The 20,442-nt window shown below is 40.2% G+C and overlaps 1 long non-coding RNA gene across 1 annotated transcript; it reads left to right on the top strand.

Moving 5' to 3' along the window:
* Window positions 1-350: 350 nt before the first annotated feature.
* On the top strand, window positions 351-19,644 carry LOC102495341 (uncharacterized). Its single transcript, XR_333183.1, has 3 exons — window positions 351-388; window positions 17,935-18,112; window positions 19,574-19,644. It is a non-coding gene; the product is annotated as an uncharacterized LOC102495341 (long non-coding RNA).
* The last annotated feature ends 798 nt before the right edge of the window (window positions 19,645-20,442 follow it).

The raw sequence follows: 20,442 nt of genomic DNA, 5'->3' as shown, positions 1-20,442 counted from the left end.
ATTTTTAACCAGAATATGAGAACAGCTTCCTTTATTCTAACCATTAAAATGCAATTCTATTCATTCATCCAATAAACACTGGGCATCTAATACACTATAATGGAAACCAAAAACTTAACAATTAACAAAACAGAAAAATCTGTAGCCTCATAGAACTTCAAGTCTAACTGGATAGAAACAATCAAAAACCAAGGAAAATGTTTAGCATGAACGTGGTCCTGAGTGCTTAAACAGAACAAAGAAGGCAGGTGAGGTAAGACAGACAAGGTGAGGCTGGCACTCACAGGAGCCCCTGAGGCAGCTTAGAATCCTGCCGCTGGCAAAGCCCTCAGGATAGAGATCCTGCCAACCAGCAACAGAGTCAGCAGTAAACCCAGTACTAAAACAGGTAATAAACATTTTTCTGGTAAAGATTCCAAGGATAATTGTATTAAATGTCCATTTAATGCAGATTTCAGTAACTCCAAAACGCCTCACTGACCAACAGATCTTTAAGAATTTTCAACAGGCGTTAAAACTGGCATTCTTCTAGTTAACTGTTGGGTCTAATTATTCTGAACAAATAAACAAAGACTATTAACACCATTTTATAAAAAATATTTATGCCGACAGCCATTCTCTGTGATAGCATTGTTACTGGGCCAAATTACAGAAATTGATTTATTATAAAACTGGTCCTTGAGGCTATGTCATTCTACTATAAATACTAACATTAGCTATTCAGTTTAACAAAATAAATCATTAAATATATGTAGATAATTTGATGGTCTGTATTTAATTTGTAAATTTGCTTTAGTTTTGTAAACTCCATAAAGAGTTTACATCTACAATTTTAGAGATCGTATTAATAATTTTTTTGTTAAGAGATATTTTTGCTATAGGGCCTGTATGATCACACAAGAGACAGAGACAGAAAGTGAGAAATCACTCCCCAGGGGGGATGGTCACACCGCAATCCCTTCTCCTCCATTCTCCTCTCAGGATTTTGGGCACATACGCACATGTGCTCAGCATGAGTTTTAAGCCACGGTCTGGGACTTGAACCACGGTCGACTATGTGCGAGTCCAGCAACAGAACCATTACACCATCTACTGGTCCCCAAACTACTAATTTTAAAGTCAAGTCAACCCTGGAATTCCACACTCAAAGTCTGAAAAACACTTTATTAGAAAAATGCTAGAATATTAAAGTAATCCTGTAATAAAGTCATACGAGCCTAACTGTGCTGAAGGCAATGGGGATGGAAAAAAGTTGGCAAGAGTCATTCTCAAATTAAAAATCCAGATGCAATCACACAAGGCAAAGAAAATGAAGCCCTAACCGAGCCAATGCTATGACAGAGATTTGAGGACTTAAGATGCAAACAGACACACCAGTCATTCACATAGTAGTGAGCCAGCACAGAAAAGCAGAAAGGGCACAAAGTTCAAGGGATGATCGTCATGACATCCCTCTTCAGTATTTGGTTTCCCAATCCATTTAGTTTATATGCATTATGGCAGCTGATATATAACATATAGAAATTAAAAATGAAGTTTTCACAATTTATTTTTATCTTTTGTTCACTTTTTATTAAAAATAGTAAGGCCAGTTACTGCCGCAATAAAAGAAAAAAAGTAATAAATAACAATTAGTATAATGTAATGATATTATTCCACATTTTTGCCAATTTCTTTAATATCTAACAGAAAACACGTGGACTCTCATACCTGCTTCTACAGTCAATGTATCCCAATATTTCATTTTAGTTGAAGTATGAAAATTCAATCTCAAAGAGATATTTAGCTAGAAAAGGGAAAAGTACTAAGTAACCTTCTGAGCTAACTGTGGAGCTCATGCTTTCATATTACACCAAAACTAATCCATAAAGAAAATGGCTAGTTGAGCAGACCATGCACCCTCACACGTGCCATTTCCTCAAGACAACTAACATACTTCAGTACACAGTTGTCATTTCTTGTGAGATGAATTTGCAACCCACAATCTGATTTGTTTTGGTTTTATTTTTAAGTTTTTGCTATAGGGCATGTGTAGGACAGAGAAAGGGAAAATGAGAAATCATCCCCCAAAGGAGATGGCCACACTGTAATCCCTTCTCCATTCTCCTCTCCGGATTTTGGGCATGCATACACACGTGCTGTGTGTGATTCTCAAGCTACCAAGTCCAGGACTCAAACTGTAAAGCTGGTCATATGAGATCCTTAACCTCTATACCATCTGCTGGCCTGAAATCTGAAATTTTATCAATGAATTTTTCCTAATCTGCTACATTACTGTTCACTGGTCTGCTCACTTTGAAGGGATAGTTGTACAGCTGAAAAATACTGGTCCACTGCATTATGCAGATTTTCCCAAAGTTCACATATTTCAAACTTCTATTTGCTAAAACCACCAATCTCATCAGAAAGATTTTAAGAACCAGGAAGCTGTCAAGCTCACAGTAATAGATACTAGTTTTCCAAAATTTTAATTTTTGTTTGAAAGTGTGAATGTTCTCATTGCCAACAAATATGGTCAGTTGTTTTCCTCGAAGTGACAGGCTCACTTCACGATTTGAGAAAATGTCTGCCACTCAAGTCAGAGTAATCATAGTTTGTCACCCCTCTTTTAAGTGAAAATGAGGTTTTCCATGAAAAAAGCAGCTAGTGCAGCTTACAACTCAATCACATAAGTGCTTTTCTTCGAAACCCATCACACTTCAGTATGCAGTGGAACCACTTTAGGCATGGGCCCATCTTGTTGCACAAATATTAAAAATGCATGCATTCCAGAATCAAGACTTAATCAAATCAATCATTTTTACTATTTATCTAGGATATTCTTCAACAAAACTGGCTTTTAAAAAATAAAAAAAGTACTAAAGTGACAAAAGTCTTTACCTATCATTGCTTTTGCATGAGAATAATGTCAGCATGCTTTAACAACCATAAAAGGTCAACAACATGGGACCAGCAGATGGCGTAATGGTTACATGGCTGGACTTCCTCGTAGTCGACTCCGGTTTGAATGTTGGACAGGGTGACTTAAAACTCACACTGATGTGTGCACACGCACACCCAAGATCTCAAGAGGAAAATGAAGGAGAAGGGATTGCAACGTGGCTATCCCCACCGGGAGTGGCGATTTCTCACTTTCTGACTCTATCTCTGTCTCTCCAGCAAGCGCACGCGCCTTTATAATAAAAATCTCTCAATAAAAAAAGGCAACACATCTCAGTATTACTATGAAAATAGTTCTGACCTCACGGATCCCTCATGTTAAGGATCAAGAACAGTTGCCTTAAGTGTACCCAGCCACTGTGTAAGTCAAAAATCGTACCTTCTCATTTGCCTAGCAGAGAACCTAGAAGAGACAACATATTCAAATTGTATTACTAATTTTTAAAGTCTACTTATTTTTTCTTATGTGTCCCATTATCCATAAGTGAGAGAGACTGAGATACAGCACCTCCAAAAGAGTCTTGATGTCACAATCCACCTATAGCTCCAGTCGGCCCTGGACCAAGGGAACATACAGGATGGCTTACCCAGGGAGGTCCTCAGAAGCAAACCCAGAGCCCTCCCACCCTCAGAGTGTCACATTTCACTGCTGTATCGTCATCCAGCTCCCAAATACATGTTCAAGAGTTATAAGAGCAAAAGCTGGGCCAGCAGCAGGAGGCATGGAGGTTAAGGCACTGGAACCCATGTGGCCAGCTGCACAGTTTGAGTCCTGGACCTGGTGGCTTAAAAATGATGCTGGTGCCTGTACCCATGTCCCCAAAATCCCACGACAAGACTGGAAGAGAAGGGACTGAGGCACAGCTGTCCCCCCCGGGGGTGTGATTTCTTTCTCCCTCTCTCTTTCTCTCTCTGGAGCATACACACCCTATAGCAAAAAAAATAAAAATAAAAGTAATAAAAATAAAAATCACTGTTCCTACAACTTAAACAAACAAACAAAAACCTATGTGAATGGGGACCAGTAGGTGGTGTGGTGGTTAAGGTGCTGGACACTCCCACATGGCCGACCGCGGTTCGAGTCCCAGACCTGGCGGCTTCCTTTCTCCCTTTCCCTCTCTCTCTCTCTGTCTGTGCCTCTCTCTGGTCAAATTAAAATTAAATGAATGAATAAATAAAGCTAAATAAATAATAATTTTTTAAAGTATTAAAAAAAAACCTATGCGAAGAATATTTTAGGAAGGATACTTTAATATAACTGTCAAACTGTAAAATCCAAATGATAGTCTGCCATGCATCAATGTCAAATTAAGAGGCTAATATCTAATAAAATTTATTTAAAAATAAATTTACCCTTTTACCTAACTTTTCCTACCCTTCAATTCTTTTGACTCTCCTGTTACCCTAAAAAAACCCACACTGGCGCCAGTAAGTGGCATGGTAGTTAGCATGCTGGACTCCCACACGGCTGACTATGGTTGAAGTCCCGGACTTGGCAGCTTGAAACTCACACTGGGTATGTGTGCATGCATACCTAGAATCCCAAGAGGAGAATGGAGAAGCATGGATTGCAACATGGCAAAAATAGAGAAAAAAACAGAGACATGACATTTGTGGTACACGAAATGGTTTATTACCTGTTAATGATAATATGTATAATATTCTCAACTGGACTGGTCTGAGAAGTATTTCATGTTGGGTAAATTCTCTTTACAAGCCAAATGATGCATAGCAATTGAATGTTTAAAAAACATAAGAAAGTGATTTCTCACTTTCCCTCTCATCAGCGAGCACACACACCCAATAGCAAAAATCTCTCTTAAAAACAAAACAAAAAGGGATGGGACCAGCAGTTAGCGTATTCTCAACTGGACTGGTCTGAGAAGTATTTCATGTTGGGTAAATTCTCTTTACAAGCCAAATGATGCATAGCAATTGAATGTTTAAAAAACATAAGAAAGTGATTTCTCACTTTCCCTCTCATCAGCGAGCACACACACCCAATAGCAAAAATCTCTCTTAAAAACAAAACAAAAAGGGATGGGACCAGCAGTTAGCGTATCTCTCTGTCTGTCTCTGTCTGTCTGGAGAGCGCAGGCGCCCTATAGCAAAAAACCTCTCCCAAAACAAACAAACAAACAAACAAAAAGGGGAATTCTCCTACACTGTTGGTGGGAATGTAAACTGGTCCAGTCACTGTGGAAAACAATATGGATGGGACCAGCGGTTAGCCTAATGGCTATGTTGCTGGACTCCCATGTAGTCGACCACGGTTCAAGTCACAGACCCGGGTGGCTTAAACTCACACCGGGCGCGTGTACGTGGCGTGCCCAAGATCCCGAGAGGAGAATGGAGGAGAAGGGATTGCAGCGTGGCCATCCCCCCCTGGGGGGTGATTTCTCACTTTCTGTCTCTCTATACTCTCGTATATTAGTAGGAATGCAAATTGGTTCAGCCATGTGAAGAACAATATGGAGATTCCACAAAGATCTTCAGAGAGAACTACCATATGATCCAGCAATTCCACTTCTGGGTATCTACCAAAGGACAGGAGAACGCTCAGTGGGAAAAGCACTTGCATATCAATGTTTATTCCAGCATTATTCACAATCACTAAGACATGGAACCAATCCAAATGTCCATGAACAGATGAATGGATTGAAAAAGTGTAGCACATATACTCCATGGAATACTATTTATCCATAAAAACAAGATGACCCTGCCATTTGATAGAAAGTAGTTGAATATAGAAGATTTATTGCTGAGTGAAGCAAGCCAGACTATGAAAGAAAGATACTGTATGTATCCACTTAATATATACCGACTAGCTGCACTCTACTGTAGAGACTGAAATATTGGAAGCCATAAAAGTAATGAAAATAGTTATGGACACTGAAGACAGTATAGAACAGGGTGGGGGGAGGGAAGAGTATAGGTAAAGAAATCAGGGAGAAAAAAAATCAAGAGGCATGACATTTGTGGGACACAGAAATAGTTTATTACCTGTTAATGATAACATGTATAGTATTCTCAACTGGCCTGGTCTGAGAAGTATTTCATGTTGGGTAAATTCTCTTTACAAGCCAAATGATGTACAGTGATTGAATGCTTAAAAAACATAGTAAGAATAATAAAAATAAAATGTACAAAAAAAAAAAAGAATCTGGGAAAAAAATGAAAAACTATTCACTGATGATGATGTGTATAGTAATGTCTTTGTCTTGACTGATATGTATGGTAATCGTGCTGGAAAAAGAAATGTTATACACTGTAAAGATAAATGTGATTAAATGTAATATTTTTAAAAAAGGCTTTCATTACTGAAAAAAAAAATAATAATAATCCCACACTACCAACCAACTCTCTATATATTCACACCTCACCCTACTTTCCATAAAACAAAAATAAAATAATGACCTAGTTCCAAGGACCTGTTTGCTTCCTTGAATATCTCTGTTAACAAAGGAGAATGACAAAAACATAAAAGCTCACTACTGTGGAACCCAAACATTCCACCCAAATGACTTGTAAAATGTGAGAAGATGCTAGGCAAGCAGATGCCCAAGATCCAGATCTGGCTGAAGGCGGGCGGGGCGGAGGGGGGGGCAGCCATGGCATTGAGACCTTACTGGGGATGTTCTCTGTGCGTGTCTCTCACTCATGGAAGAAATAAATTTAACTTTTTAAAAATGTTTAATTCTAGTAGAAGAAACTGCTATTAGAGAACTTGGGGAAAGCAAGTAATAGAAGTATTATTGACCAGACAGTAAGAACTTACAGTCTAAAAATGCTAAATCCTTCAAAAGATTCTCCTAAATGCAGAAGCGACAACAGCCTGCACTTACTGGATTACATGTACACACAACTACAGAGGAGAAAGTAAAATGAACAGTGTCTGTGTTCAAAAAATCTTCAGGAAAAAGATATGCCAGTGACTAGTGATAGGGAAATACGAGAAAAAAAATTAAGATAATATGTGTAGGCCTGGTTTCAGTAATGCTAAAAAGTTAAAAGGCACAGGAAATTACAGTAATTCAGCAATGTTAACTGAATGATAGACACATTAACTTGATTGCTAGAGCAAAAATGAATAGATTCTGCAGAGTTGTATTTTCCACAAAAATAAAGAGTATTTTCCTCCTTCCAGAAAAAGAGTAAATTCATGACTTCAAAATGTAGCCCACAGACAACGTTCCTGTATTTATTGAAAAGTACTACCAGCTGGGCCGGCTCCATGGTCTGGTGGTTAAGGCAGCCAGATCTCACGTGGCCAACCCTAAGGTCCAAGCCCCAGACACAGGGGCTTGAGAAACATGCCAGGTGCATGTGCATGCATGCCCAAAATTTCAACAGGAGGGAGAGATGGAAGAGAAGGGACTGTGGTATGACCATTTGTCAGTGTGTGTCCAGAGGATGCTTTCTCCCTCTCTGGTGAGTGCGCATGCCATCTGGCAAAATCTGAAAAGTACTACCAGCCTACAAAGAAAAGAAAATGTCACATAGAGCTGGCAGGTGGTGTGGTGTCTTAGGAAAGAAATGGTCATATAGAGCTGGCAGGTGGTGTGCTGGTTAAGGGCGCTAGACTCCCACATGGCCACCCACAGTTCAACTCCCTGACCTGGTGGCTTGCTTTCTCACTCCCCCTGCCCTGACTCTGTCTTCCTCTGGTCAAATTAAAATAAAGAAAGTTGAATAAAATAATTATTTAAAAACAAAAAAGAGAGAAAGAAATGGTCATATATATTTCGACAAATTGGAGAATGGAATTATCATAAATGTTTTTTTGTTTGTTTTTAGTGGCCAGAAAGAGAGGAATGGAGGGAGAAGGCACCTCCCCCAAAGGGATGTAGTCATGACCCAATTCCCTTCTCCAGCCCATCAGAATTTTGGGCACGCATGCACACGTATGCAGTGTTTTTTTTTTTTTTTCCAAGCCACTGGGCTGGGATTCAGACAGCAGTTGGCCATGTAGGATCCAGCTCCCTTAACCACTGGGCTGGCCCAGCATAAATATTTGAAAGAACCTACTTAAACAGAAAAGATTAACTAAACTGAAAGTAAAGGTTAAAATTTACCTTAAAAACTATACTAAATCGGGACCAGCAGATGGCGTAATGGTTACATCATTAGACTCCCACATAGTTGACCATGGTTCAAGTCCTGGACCTGGCAGCTTCAAACTCATGACTGGCAAGAGTGCATGCATGCCCAAAATCCCTAGAGGAAAATGGAGAAGGACTGCAGTGTGGCCACCCCCCCGGGGGCTGATTTCTCACTTTCTCTCTGTGGCATACGTACCTTATAGCAAAAATCTCTTTAAAAAAAAAAAACTATACTAAATAAATTATAAATTAAATCCTCTGATTTTGTTGGGTACGTGGTCAGTTTACTGAGGCACTACTGGAGGTGGAGTGGAACAAAATATATGTGCCAGAAAACTAAAGGTGTAATATACAATTCACCATAATTCAAAGGAGAGACCTGAGATCCCTGTTCAACACTCCATCTAGTACAAGCAAATGGGACAACAAAGTAGATAAGTCTTGTGGGAAGCTGCACACCAGCGAGTCTGCCTAGGTTTCTCAGAGAGCAAACAATTACCATGATTGATTCCCTTCCAAAAACCTGACCTTGGAAACCTTGCTCTGATTAGCCACTAGAATCCCTCAAATTTGCATATCTGGCACCTCATGATTGGTCCAAAAACAACCAATCATAACCCACTGTTAACAACCAATCAGGGCCCACCGTTTACAACCAATCATGGCCCACCGTTTACAACCCACCAGAGTGTATATAACCACGATGCCTGGCCCACAGTAGCCAGACGACACAGACGACCGAGAAGACGACACAGACGACCGAGACGACGACAACGACCAGGAAGACGACAACTGAAGAGCTGAAACACTAAGCAGTCTCCAGACGACCCTGAAGATCCTGAAGAGCTGACACTGCATGGTCTCCAGACGACTTGGGAGACCCTGAAGAGCTGTAACACTACATCGTCTCCAGACGACCCTGAAGAGCTGTGACACCGCGTCGTCTCTGTGCTGCTCACAGTAGACGACGCGACACTGCGTCGTCTCTGTGCTATACCGTGCTGCCCACAATAAACGGACAACACTGTCGTCTCCATGCTGTAACACTACGCCGCTTGTTCCGGCTCTCACTCCTTCACTCAGGAAACCTGTTCAGCTGTCCCCCCGGGTCAGGACAGAGTCTGATACCAGAGGTTCTAGGAAGAAGTCTGTTTTAAATCTTAGCCTCACATGACCCAATGTCTAATTTAACTTACAGAAATCTAACAAATACACTGAACAAAATTGGAGAGAAAGCTCAATTCGGGTAAATACAAGAATTCTACCCACCATCGCAGCCCTTAAGTGCATGCTTAAGTGAGCACAAGACTATGGACATGAATCTGCTATTGCAAAGCCTACTCTGCACTGTCATTTATATTGAGGGTATTTAGCCACTCAGAGTAATTCTGGATTTCAAAGATAAGTATGTTTCATATAACACTGACTCCTATGTACAAACCAGCAACTTTGTGCTTAGCTAAACAAAGATCTGTTCTCATTTTAGAGGGAAAATGGGCTGGTCCAGGATGTGAAGAGAAGTTATTTTGTTTGTAATAAAGCATCTTCCTATGAACTTTCCATGGGTAATCTTACCCACACACTATTTTTCCCTTGTACACTGATCTTAAATTCAAATCCCCAAGTAAGATGCAATTCCTTCTATGCTCCTAAATTGGACTGGGTGATTCTAATTACTATTCCTAAAGTATTTACAGAAGCTTTCTCTTCAAGTATTATTTATTTAATATCCAATAAGATTTGTCAGTACTTGTGCTATGGGTTGAATGTGCCCCTCCAAAATTCAGGTGTTGCCCCTGTCAGAGAATTAAGAGTTCTGGTGGGCTGGTCCCATCCCTAGCCTGTTGGTTAAGAGAGTTGAATCCTTCATGGTCAACCAGGTGGTTCAAATCCTGGCCCTGGCAATTTGAAAACACATCAAGCATATGTTCATTTGCACCAAAATCCCAAGAGAATAAAGAAATGGAGAAGAAGAGATTGTGGTTTGCCCACATCCCACTGTGTGGTACTTTCTCCCTCTCTGGCAAGCACATATACCTTCTGTTTAAACACACGCACTCACGCAGGGCCTTTAAGAGGTGATTAGGCATGGGGGATCCTCTTCATAGATGGGATGAGGTATCTTATACAGTGGCTTAACAGAAAAGTTGTTTCCTGCCTGCCCTTCTACCTTCTGCCAGGTATCCAGTTATAGATACAATGAGGCCCTCACTAGATACGAGCATCTTAATCTGAGACTTCCCAGAAATAAACTGAACTCGAGAAACAAACTCTCATTCTTTATATAAATGACCCCGTCTCAAGTACTATTAGGGCGGCACAAAACAAAGACAACTTATTATATCTGATATATTATCAAATATATCACCTGCTGAATTATTTTATTACTGTAACATTACTTACCAAAAATTATTAAGCCCAGACAATAAAGTGCTTTATCCAAACACTTCTATATGAAAAAAAGACAACCATGAAAAGGTCAGGAGGAGTGGCCAGCATTAGGAGCTATAGACTCCAGGGTAGAAAACATATGACTTTGGCAGTCTGGATTTAATGCTGGTATTTTCACTAGTACAGACTGTCCCCACAGGGTAAGGGAGGCTCTCACTCTTTACCTGAATAGCCCTAATAAGTAAAGACTGAGACAACAAATAAATCTTTTCTAGAAAATATGTAAATGCTAGTATCATCATTTACAAGTGTTTTGAACTTGAAGGACCTTATGTTAAGAGTTTTTGTATTCTTTATCTATCAATTCCATTTTCTTTCATGAGCAAGAGTACAAGAGAGGCACCCGCAATGGGGTCTTGGTACAATGATTTTCCACCAGCCTTCCACCAGCCGTGGATCATGGGCAAGCACATGCACATACATGCCTGACACTCAGAGACCTTCCGAGAACGAGGAACCTTCCCATGTGGGACTGCCTCACATGTTTTACCAATGCACCACCATCTGGTACCTTGTAAGTCCGTTTTCACATATACTTTCCGAAGTCCTCTCATACATCCAAAATAATTCAAAACAAGATCTCAAATAAATATCTGTACACCAAAATTCACTGCAGCACTACTCATGATAGTCCAGACAGAGAAGCAACCTAAATGCCCGTCAACAAATGAATGGATTACTTTTTAAAAGAATTACATATTTGATTTATGATAATTATTATTATTTTAAAGGTTGTTATAGAGTGTGTATGCTCACGAGAGAGACAGACAGAGAGTGACAAAGCAAACCACCAGGTTTAGGACTCGAACCACAGTTAGCCATGTGGGAGTGTAGCGCCCTAACCACCATGCCACCTGCTGGTCCCAGATGAATGGATTTTTAAAAAGTGATACAAGTTGAATATCCCCTATTCAAAGTGCATAGGGACTAGAAGCATTTCAAACTTCAGGTTTTTCGAATTTTGGAGTATTTTCATACACGTAATGAGGTGTCTTGTGTATGGGGTCCAAGTCTAAACATGAAATTCACTTATGATTTATACAAGAGGATTTTAAGTAATTTGTGGAAAGACAGAATTGGAACATAAGCCTAACTTAGTGCAAAAAAAAATCTGAAATCCATAGCTTTTCACTACATGCATTTTCCATGAACTTCTTGAAGACCCTACTTCATATATACTTTCTACACATAGTAGCTTGAAAGTAATTTCACAGCACTTTGACCACAATCTGTCACACAGGTCAGGTGTAGAATTTTCCACTTGTGTAAGGGGCCAACAGATGGTGTAGCGATTATGTCACTAGACTCCCACATGGCTGACTACATGTTTCAAGTCCCAGACCTGGTGGCTTGAAACTATGCCAGGCGCATGTGCGTGCATGCCCAAGATCCAAGAGGAGAATGGAGAAGAAGGGATTGCCACCTGGCCATGCCCCCTGGTGGGTGATTTCTCATTGTCCCTCTAGCTCTCCCTCTCTAGCCAGCATACTCGTCCTAAGGCAAAAACCTCTTTAAAAAAAAAGAAAGAAAGAAAGAGAGGAAGAAAGAAAAATGCCCACTTGCGGCATCAAGTCAGCAGTCAAAAAGTTTCAGATATTGGAGCATTTAGGATTTTGAATATTCAGATTAGTGATGCTGAACCAGTGTTCATACATCAGCATAGTAAACAGCCTTTTTTAAAAAAAGGAAATACCATTGTGCAAGCTATATCATAGATGAATGTCATGAACACTACACTAAGCAAAATAAGTCAACCACAAATTGGCCAATACAGTATAAGTCCCCCCACATGAAGCATCTAGAGTCAAAATCACAGAAACAGAACATAGGGAGGTGGCTACCAAAGACTGAGGGGAGGTGAAAGTGAAGGGTTAATGTCTAATAGAAATAGAATTTCAGTGTTGCAAAATAAAAAGCTCTAGCAATCCACTGTACATGCTAATATACGTAACATCACACAACACTGTAAGATGCTGATGATAATAAATGTACTTTTGTGTTTCTTACTACAATAAAAAAAAGTGATTGATTTAGGAACTACATGCATGTATATTAGGCATAAGGTAGGTTCTCAATAAATATTAATCAGTTCTACTATTTGTAGGCCCACGGTAGATACTCCAATACTCACAAATACAAAATAGTGAAATTTTTTTACTACAGGCCCTAACATCAAGAAATACAAAAGTTGCTTCAATGATGATTTTCTTAATTTGTGTTTTGTTTAAAATCATTTCTCAACTGGTCTTCAGTATCAAAAACCAAGGCGCTGAAGTGGATAAAATTTATGTTTTATCTTTTTGACACTTTTTTTTTTTTAGTTTGTCAGAGAGAAAGAAACCACTCTGTGGTGGGGCCATACTGTAATCTCTTCTCTTCCATTTCTTGTTTTGGGATTTGGAGCACATATATACACATAGCTGGCATATTTTTCAAGCAAACTAAGTCCAAGACTGGAACCATAGAGTCAACCATGTGGGCTCCAGGCACCTTAACCTCCACGTCACCTGCTGGCCCTGACACTTTTTTTCCAAACTTACTTGAGGCATCTTGATATCTTGATATGCTATGTATGAATTTAGCCAAAGCCCATGCATGGCTAGCTGCAATTCAAATTCCAGCCCCCAGGGCTTGAAAAATCCACCAAGCATGCGTGTGCATGCCCAAAATCCTGACAAGATAGAGAAATGGAGGAAAAGTGGCAGTATGAGCATGCCCCACTAGGGAGGTTTTCATCTTCTCTCTCTGGCAAGTGCACACATCCTCGGGCAATAAAAACTTATTTTACAATAATCAATATAACAGAAGCTAGAAAAGAACATTGGATGACAGAGTCAGCAAATTCACTTGAGATCATCATTTTAGGATCTATTTTGAGGAATAGGGGTGGTATTTAAATAATTACTTATATTTAAATAACTGCACCGCTAATGGAAAAGAGGTCTCTCAAATTTTCAGAGTCAAATTCACAGGTATTTGAGACCAGCAGGTGGAGTAATGACTATGATACTAGACTTCCATGTAATTAACTGCAGTTTGAGTCCCAGACCTGGCAGCTTAAAACAAAGTAAACTTAAAAACACCAGGTGCATGTGCATGCATGCCCAAGATCCTGAGAGGAGAATGGAGGAGAAGGGACTGCAGTGTAGCCATTCCCGCTGGGAGAGTGATTTCTCACTTTCTGCTTCTGTCTCTCTGGTGAGTACACATGTCCTATAGCAAAAATCTCTCTCTTTAAAAAAAAAGAAAAAAAAGAAAAACCAGGTATCTTATTAGTACCTATAATGTACAAAACCCTTTTGCAACCTCAGCCACATAGATGATGAAAAAGAGATTAAAATAAGGCGGGGTAAGAGAGAAAGAGCAATATATATGTGTAACACCACCTCCTCCTGAGCTGGAGAGAGCTACATGGTTTGGTGGGTCTGAGGAGGAGGGGTGTTCTTACCATAGGCTAAAGGGCATCTTGAGTATGAAAAAAATGGGAAGACATTCCAGGACAGGACACAAAGTCGCCACATGGAATTTTGAGTAGACCAATATGAAAAACTGATTGAGGTCTGGCTCCATGGCATAGTGGTAATAAACTGCTCAAGAGAAAGTCAATCCCACATGGCCACCATGATTCAAATCCCCAGTGCGGTCAGCCCAAAACACCCTGGGCACAAGTAAAGTTCCCAGGATCTGATGGGCTGAAGAGGACTGTGTATGACCAGGCCCTGTAAACGGTGCTCCTCTCTCTCTTACATGTGTACACACATGCTCTGTTATGAATAGAGAAAAAAAAACTGAGATCAATAAAGGGAAGGTGAAAGAGGGAAGGCTAATGGAGGTAAGACTAGTTAAAGAGAGTTTGGGTTATTCTGTTACTTCCCAGAAAACTAGCTTCAAGAGTTCCTGCTTGAATCCACAGCCACAGGAAGACTGAGGTAGGCAATCACATGATCACCTAGAGTGGTAATATAATACCCAAGAGAAGCCCAGTCTTGCTTTCTCCCCCTTTTAACAAACAATGGGAAAGAAAGATTATGTATTATTTACATAATGAAAGAAAATTAAAAATTATTGTGGGGGCAAATTGAGTTTGAGCCAAAGAAAGAACTAGTGGCCTAGTAACAACGGCCCAGATCGGTTTGCAGCCCAACTTAAGCAGGCCTGGTAGAGTGGCATGTACCTGTGGTCCTAGCTGAGAAACTAGGACAAGATCGTAACATGGTAACAATACCTCTCTCCACATCCCTTCTGTACTCCTCTCATTAAAGCAGAGAGGGAGGAGGATAAATTGGTACTGTACAGGAATAAAACAGCATGCAGAAATCAAGTCTAAATACTTTGAAAACCCATTCATTTCTTTTCTTTTCTTTTCTTTTCTTTTTTAGAGATTTTTGCTAAAGGGCATGTACACTCACCAGAAAGACAGAAAGAGACAGACAGACAGAAAGCAAGAAATCACCCCTCAAGGGGGAGAGCCACGCTACAATACTTTCTCCTCCATTCTCCTCTCAGGATCTTGGGCACGCACGCACACACACTCCACGTGAGTTTAAGCCACCAGGTGTGGGACTCGAACCACAGTCAACTACGTGGAAGTCCAGCGACATTGCCATTACGCCAACTGCTGTTCCCAAAAAGCCATTCATTTCTTTCTTTCATTTTTTGCTATAGGGCACATACGCTTGCCAGAGAATGGGAGACAGAGAGATAAAAAGCAAGAAATCACCTCCCCAGGGGAGAAGGTCACACCACAATCTCTTCTCCATTCTCTTCTTGGGATTTTGGGTACACACGCACACACACCCTGCATGACTCTGAAGCTGCCAGGTCCAGGACTCGAACTGTGGTTGATCATGTGGGAGTCCAGTGATGTAACTATTTTGCTATCTGCTGATTCTGAAAAGCCATTCATTTCTACAGTAAAAAAATTACCTGTCAGAACAGGTAGACAGACTAAGCATGGCAACCTTATCATTTCTACATACTACACTCTAAGGTCAAGGTTATTTCTAATTTACTGTTATGAATAATATTCTCATTTATCTTTGGGGAAAAAAATAGGGTGTAGGGGCAAGCAGATGGTGTAGTGCTTAAGGCACTGGACTCCTATGTGGTCAGCTAACGTTCAAGTGCCAGACTCAGAGGCTTGAAACTCACACCTAGTGCATGCATGCAGCCCAAAGGGACTGCAGTGCAGCCATCCTCCCTGCGGGCTGATTTTCCACTTTCTGGGTCTTTGTCTCTCCAGCAAACACATGTGCCCTATAGCAAAAATCCCTTCCAAAAAAAAAAAGGTTTAACCCACCAATAAATAGAAAGTTCTGAATTATGCAAAATGAAAACTTAAAAGAATTACTAAATGGTATCACTTTCAAACCAATTTTTTTAAATCCTCATCCCACACATCTAATACAATGTATACGAATAAGATCCTTTTAATTTGCGTGATTCTTTTTTAAAAATTATTTAATTTACGTATGATAACCATTCTTATTGATTGATTGATTGATTGCTACAGGGCAAAATGCACTTAGAAGAGAGAGAACGTTCGCTGCCAGGTCCAGGACTCAGGCATGGTCAGCCATGTGGGAGTCCAGAGCCCAACCTCCATACTCCCTGTTGGCCCCCTTATTTTCATATTTCTACAAATACATTAATATTTTGCTACATTAAGATTTAAACAATTGCAGGACCAGCAGTTAGTGTAATGGTTATATCGCTGGACTCCCACGTAGTCGACCGTGGTTCACATCCCGAACCCGGTGGCTTAAAACTCACACCGGGAGCATGTGCGTGCGTGCCCAAGATCCCGAGAGAATGGAGGAGAAGAGATTGCAGCGTGACCATCCCCCCTGGGGGATGATTTCTCGCTTTCTGTCTCTCTGTCTGTCTGTCTGGCAAGCGCATGCACCCTATAGCAAAAACCTCTCCAAAAAAAAAAGTAAAAAAAAAAAAAAAAATTTAAACAACTTGTGAATTAAGAATAAATTTGCCTCCACATAATGTAACTGAGTTAAACAAGTATGCTCCCAATATTAACATTATTTAACTCAGCTGTATATGGTCAAAATACACAAAATCAAAAAAGGATTTATTTGTAACACAATCTGACAGAGAGTGTGTATTCAGAATAAAGACTTCTTACAACTCAATGAGAAGATCCAATTAAAAAAAAATAGTAACACACACCCACACACAGGAGTGGTCACTAAGCATATGAAAAGATGTTCAACATTACTGATCATCTGGGAAATACAAATTAAAATCACAAGGAAATACTTAACACTCATTTGATAGCCAAAATTTAAAAGACTCACAATACCAAGTGTCAGTGAAGATGTGGAAAAACTTTTTTTTTTTCCTAAACCTTCTTGCCATAGCGCATATGTGCTCACCGGAGAGCGGAAAAGTGAGAAATCACCCCCCAGAGGGGATGGCCACGCTGCAACACTTCTGCATTCTCCTCTTGGGATTTTGGGCATACACGCACAAGTGTTCAGTGTGATTTTCAAATTGCCGGGCCCGAGATTTGAATCATGGTCAGCCCTGTGGGAGTCCAGCACCTTAACCACCACACCACCTGCTGGCCCCTGAAACTAACTTTCAACATGAAAAGGCACAACTGCTTTGGAAAACAGTTTGCAGTTTCTTACAAAGTGTGATCAATATACACATGACCCAGCAATTCAACTCCAAGGTATTTTACCCCAGAAAAGCTAAAACATATGTTCAGAAAAGACCATAATTGTCCACAATGGCTTTATTAGTAGGCAAAAACTGAAAATAGTCCCATGTGTCCATCAACAAGTGAATTTAAAAATTGTCCTATATTCATAAAATGGAATACTGCTCAAAAAGAAATGACCAATATAAGCAACAACATAAATCTGACAATGTACTTGCTGAAAGAAGCCAGTTACAAAAGAATATTATATTTCCACTTATATGAAATTCTTGAACAAGAGAAATCTGATCAGTAGCTGAAAGGGAGGGCTGGCTCTGGAGCGTGGTGGTGAAGCACTGCCCAAGAGGAGAGGGATCCCACGTGGCAACTACAGTTCTAATTCCCAGCCTGGTCAGCCTGAAGCATGCCAAGCATATGCGCAGGATGCCCAAGATCCAGTAGGCTAGAGAACCAGAGGAAGGCCAGGTGCACACACATACTCTACCATGAATAAAGGAGGAAAAGTCATTGAGAGGGAATTGCAGTAACTTTGAGATCACGGCAATGTTACAGTTCTTGATTGAGGTGGCGGTGCAGGTGCATACGCTTGCTCAAACTTTTCGAACTGTTCCCTTCAATTGTGTGCATTTTACTACGTGTAAATTACACTTCAATAAGGCTGATTTTTTAACTAAAAAATTAACACCCTTCTAGAAAACAATTTGACAGTACCTATTAAAACTGTAAATTTGCATAATCTTGACACGGCAACTCTCCTTACAGAAAGTCACCATACAAATGTTCAAAGATACAGAAGGGTGTTCCTTTCTTTAGAGGAGATGAAACGACGTCCATCAGAGGACTAGATTACGGCGCGATGACACTCAGTAACTGCAGTAGGACACACTGCACTCACAAAGGAGAGCAGGAGGAGCAAGCTTTTCCTGTAAAGGGCCACCCGGTAAGTATTCTAGGCTTGGCAGGACACATCAGTCTCTGTTACACACAGTATTCTTTGGGGGAGGTTTTGTTGTTGTTTTACAACTTTTTAAGTTTGTAGGCTTTATAAAAAAACAACCCCTGGCTGACAGATCAGGGCTTTGAAACCCAAGTGCCCAAATTCAAATCCTTTCTCTACACTAACTTGTTACCTAATCTATCTTTTGTTATTACAGTACACACATCAAATAATGAACATAAAGCACTTAGTACAGTGCCAAGCACAGAGTCCTAAAAAAATATCGTTTTTTAATGAAGCAGATCTCTCTGGGACCAGCTTGTAACCTAGTAGTTAAGGCAGTTGGATCCCACATGGCTGACTGCCTGGTTCAAGTCCTGAACCCTGTGGCTTGAGAAACACACCGGCTACATGTATTTGTGTGCCTAAAATCATGAAAAGATAGAGGAATGGAGAAGGGATTGTTGCGTGACCTTGCCCCATAGAAGGTGCTTTCTCACTCTCTTTGCTATAAGTGCCCTCTGGCAAATTTTTTAAAAATCTTTCATACTGACCTAAAAAAAACTGTACTAGAACTAAATAATTTGATTCCACTTTTACAAAATATAAACATACTTATTTTTCCCTTTTGAGAGAGATTTCTGCTATAGGGCACGTGCACTCACAAGAAAGAGACAGAAAGTGAGAAATCACCTGGGGGGAAGGATGGCCACGCAATCGTCCCTTCTCTCAGGATTTTGGACAGGCACACACATGTAACAGGCAGTCACATGCACCTAGCTTCGGTTGTGTGTTTTTTTTGGTGTGTTTTTTTTAATTATTTAACTTTAATTTTAAACAGAGCGCGCGTGCGAGAGAGAGAAAGTAAGCCTCCTGGTCCGGAATTCAAACCACGGTTGGCCATTTGGGAGTCCAATGTCCTTAACCACCATGTCACCTGTTGCCCCCTACCAATCTGTTTGAGGTTTAAGCTCAGGTCTGGGACTCGAACCACAGCAGACTACATGGGAGTCCAGTGACAAAACCATTGTGCCATCTGCTGGTCCCAAAAATGCGTATTTTTATATGACTACATTGGGAAAAGTTTGGAAAGAAGACACACCAAATGGATAAAGGTAGGGAATAGGAATACAGAAATTAAAAAGTCATTTCATAAGGTCTAGACTGCTCCAGTATTTTAAACTGAATACATACTACTTTTATTTAAACAAGTCATTTCTAAATAGAAATAGAGAAAGAATATGTAGCATGATTTTTTTTTTAATTTATTGGTCCTACGTACATATTTCCACCTGAGAAGTGTTTGGTTCTATTAATGAGAAAGCGTATCAACTCCTAAAACCAATACTAGTGCAACAACAAATAATAATTAAAAACACTCGTACCAGGTATAGTTCTAAGGGCTTCACAATATTAATCTGTTAATTAACATAGGATATTATCATTATTATCGCCAATTTACAGATAGTGAAACTCATCGTTAAGAAGATAACGCTCCAGACACAAACTAGTATCTCGGGAAACTGAAGCCAAGCAACATGCCTCCAAAAGGCCACATCCTTAAAATTCTACTGAACTTCTCCCTCAAATACTGTCACAACTCTGGCTGAGGAAAAAATCCTCAAAGAAAACTTTTACTCTCTTTCATTCTCTCTAGGTCATCAGACTGTACTTCCCAGTACAACGATCTACTTTTAAATATAACTTTCTGGTGATTCAAGTAAACTCATTCTTCTTGTAGCTAAGATCTTTTTTTTTTTTTTTTTTTTAGAGATTTCTGCTACGCGGTGCGTGTACTGGTCGGAGAGACAGAGAGAGACAAAGCAAGAAATCACCCCCCAGGGGGGATGGCCACACCACAATCCCTTCTCCTCCATTCTCCTCCTGGGATTTTGGGCAGGCATCCACACGTGCCTGGCACTGAGCTTTAAGCCTCTAGGTTGGGGACCTGAACCATGGTTAACTACGTGGGATTCTAGCAACATAATTATTACGCCATCTGCTGGTCCCAGCAGCTAATATAACTTTAATCACCAAAGAAGCAAGCAGACAGAATGGAGACAGATAAAGTCAAGTAACAAAATCTGGATCCTCCCTGTAAATTCCCAGGTAGAAATCCTAGGCAAACCTTTACCCCTCTAGATCTGTTTCCTTATCTGTAAAAGTTCTCCTAGTATGTCAAGTTTTGTGGTCTGGTAACATATATGTACAATGTATCATTTTAACCAGTGAAATGTTACCAGTGGCATTAAGTATTACCAAAATTCTGTTATAGGCAGCAGGTCCCCAAGAAGATTAATGCAGCTGGATCCTACATAGTTGACTGTGCAATT

The sequence above is a fragment of the Tupaia chinensis genome, unplaced genomic scaffold (assembly GCF_000334495.1).
Source record: "Tupaia chinensis unplaced genomic scaffold, TupChi_1.0 Scaffold000010_1, whole genome shotgun sequence".
Lineage (NCBI taxonomy): Eukaryota > Metazoa > Chordata > Mammalia > Scandentia > Tupaiidae > Tupaia > Tupaia belangeri.
The sequence above is the reverse complement of the archived record's forward strand: the minus strand, read 5'-3'. Positions and strand labels throughout refer to the sequence as shown.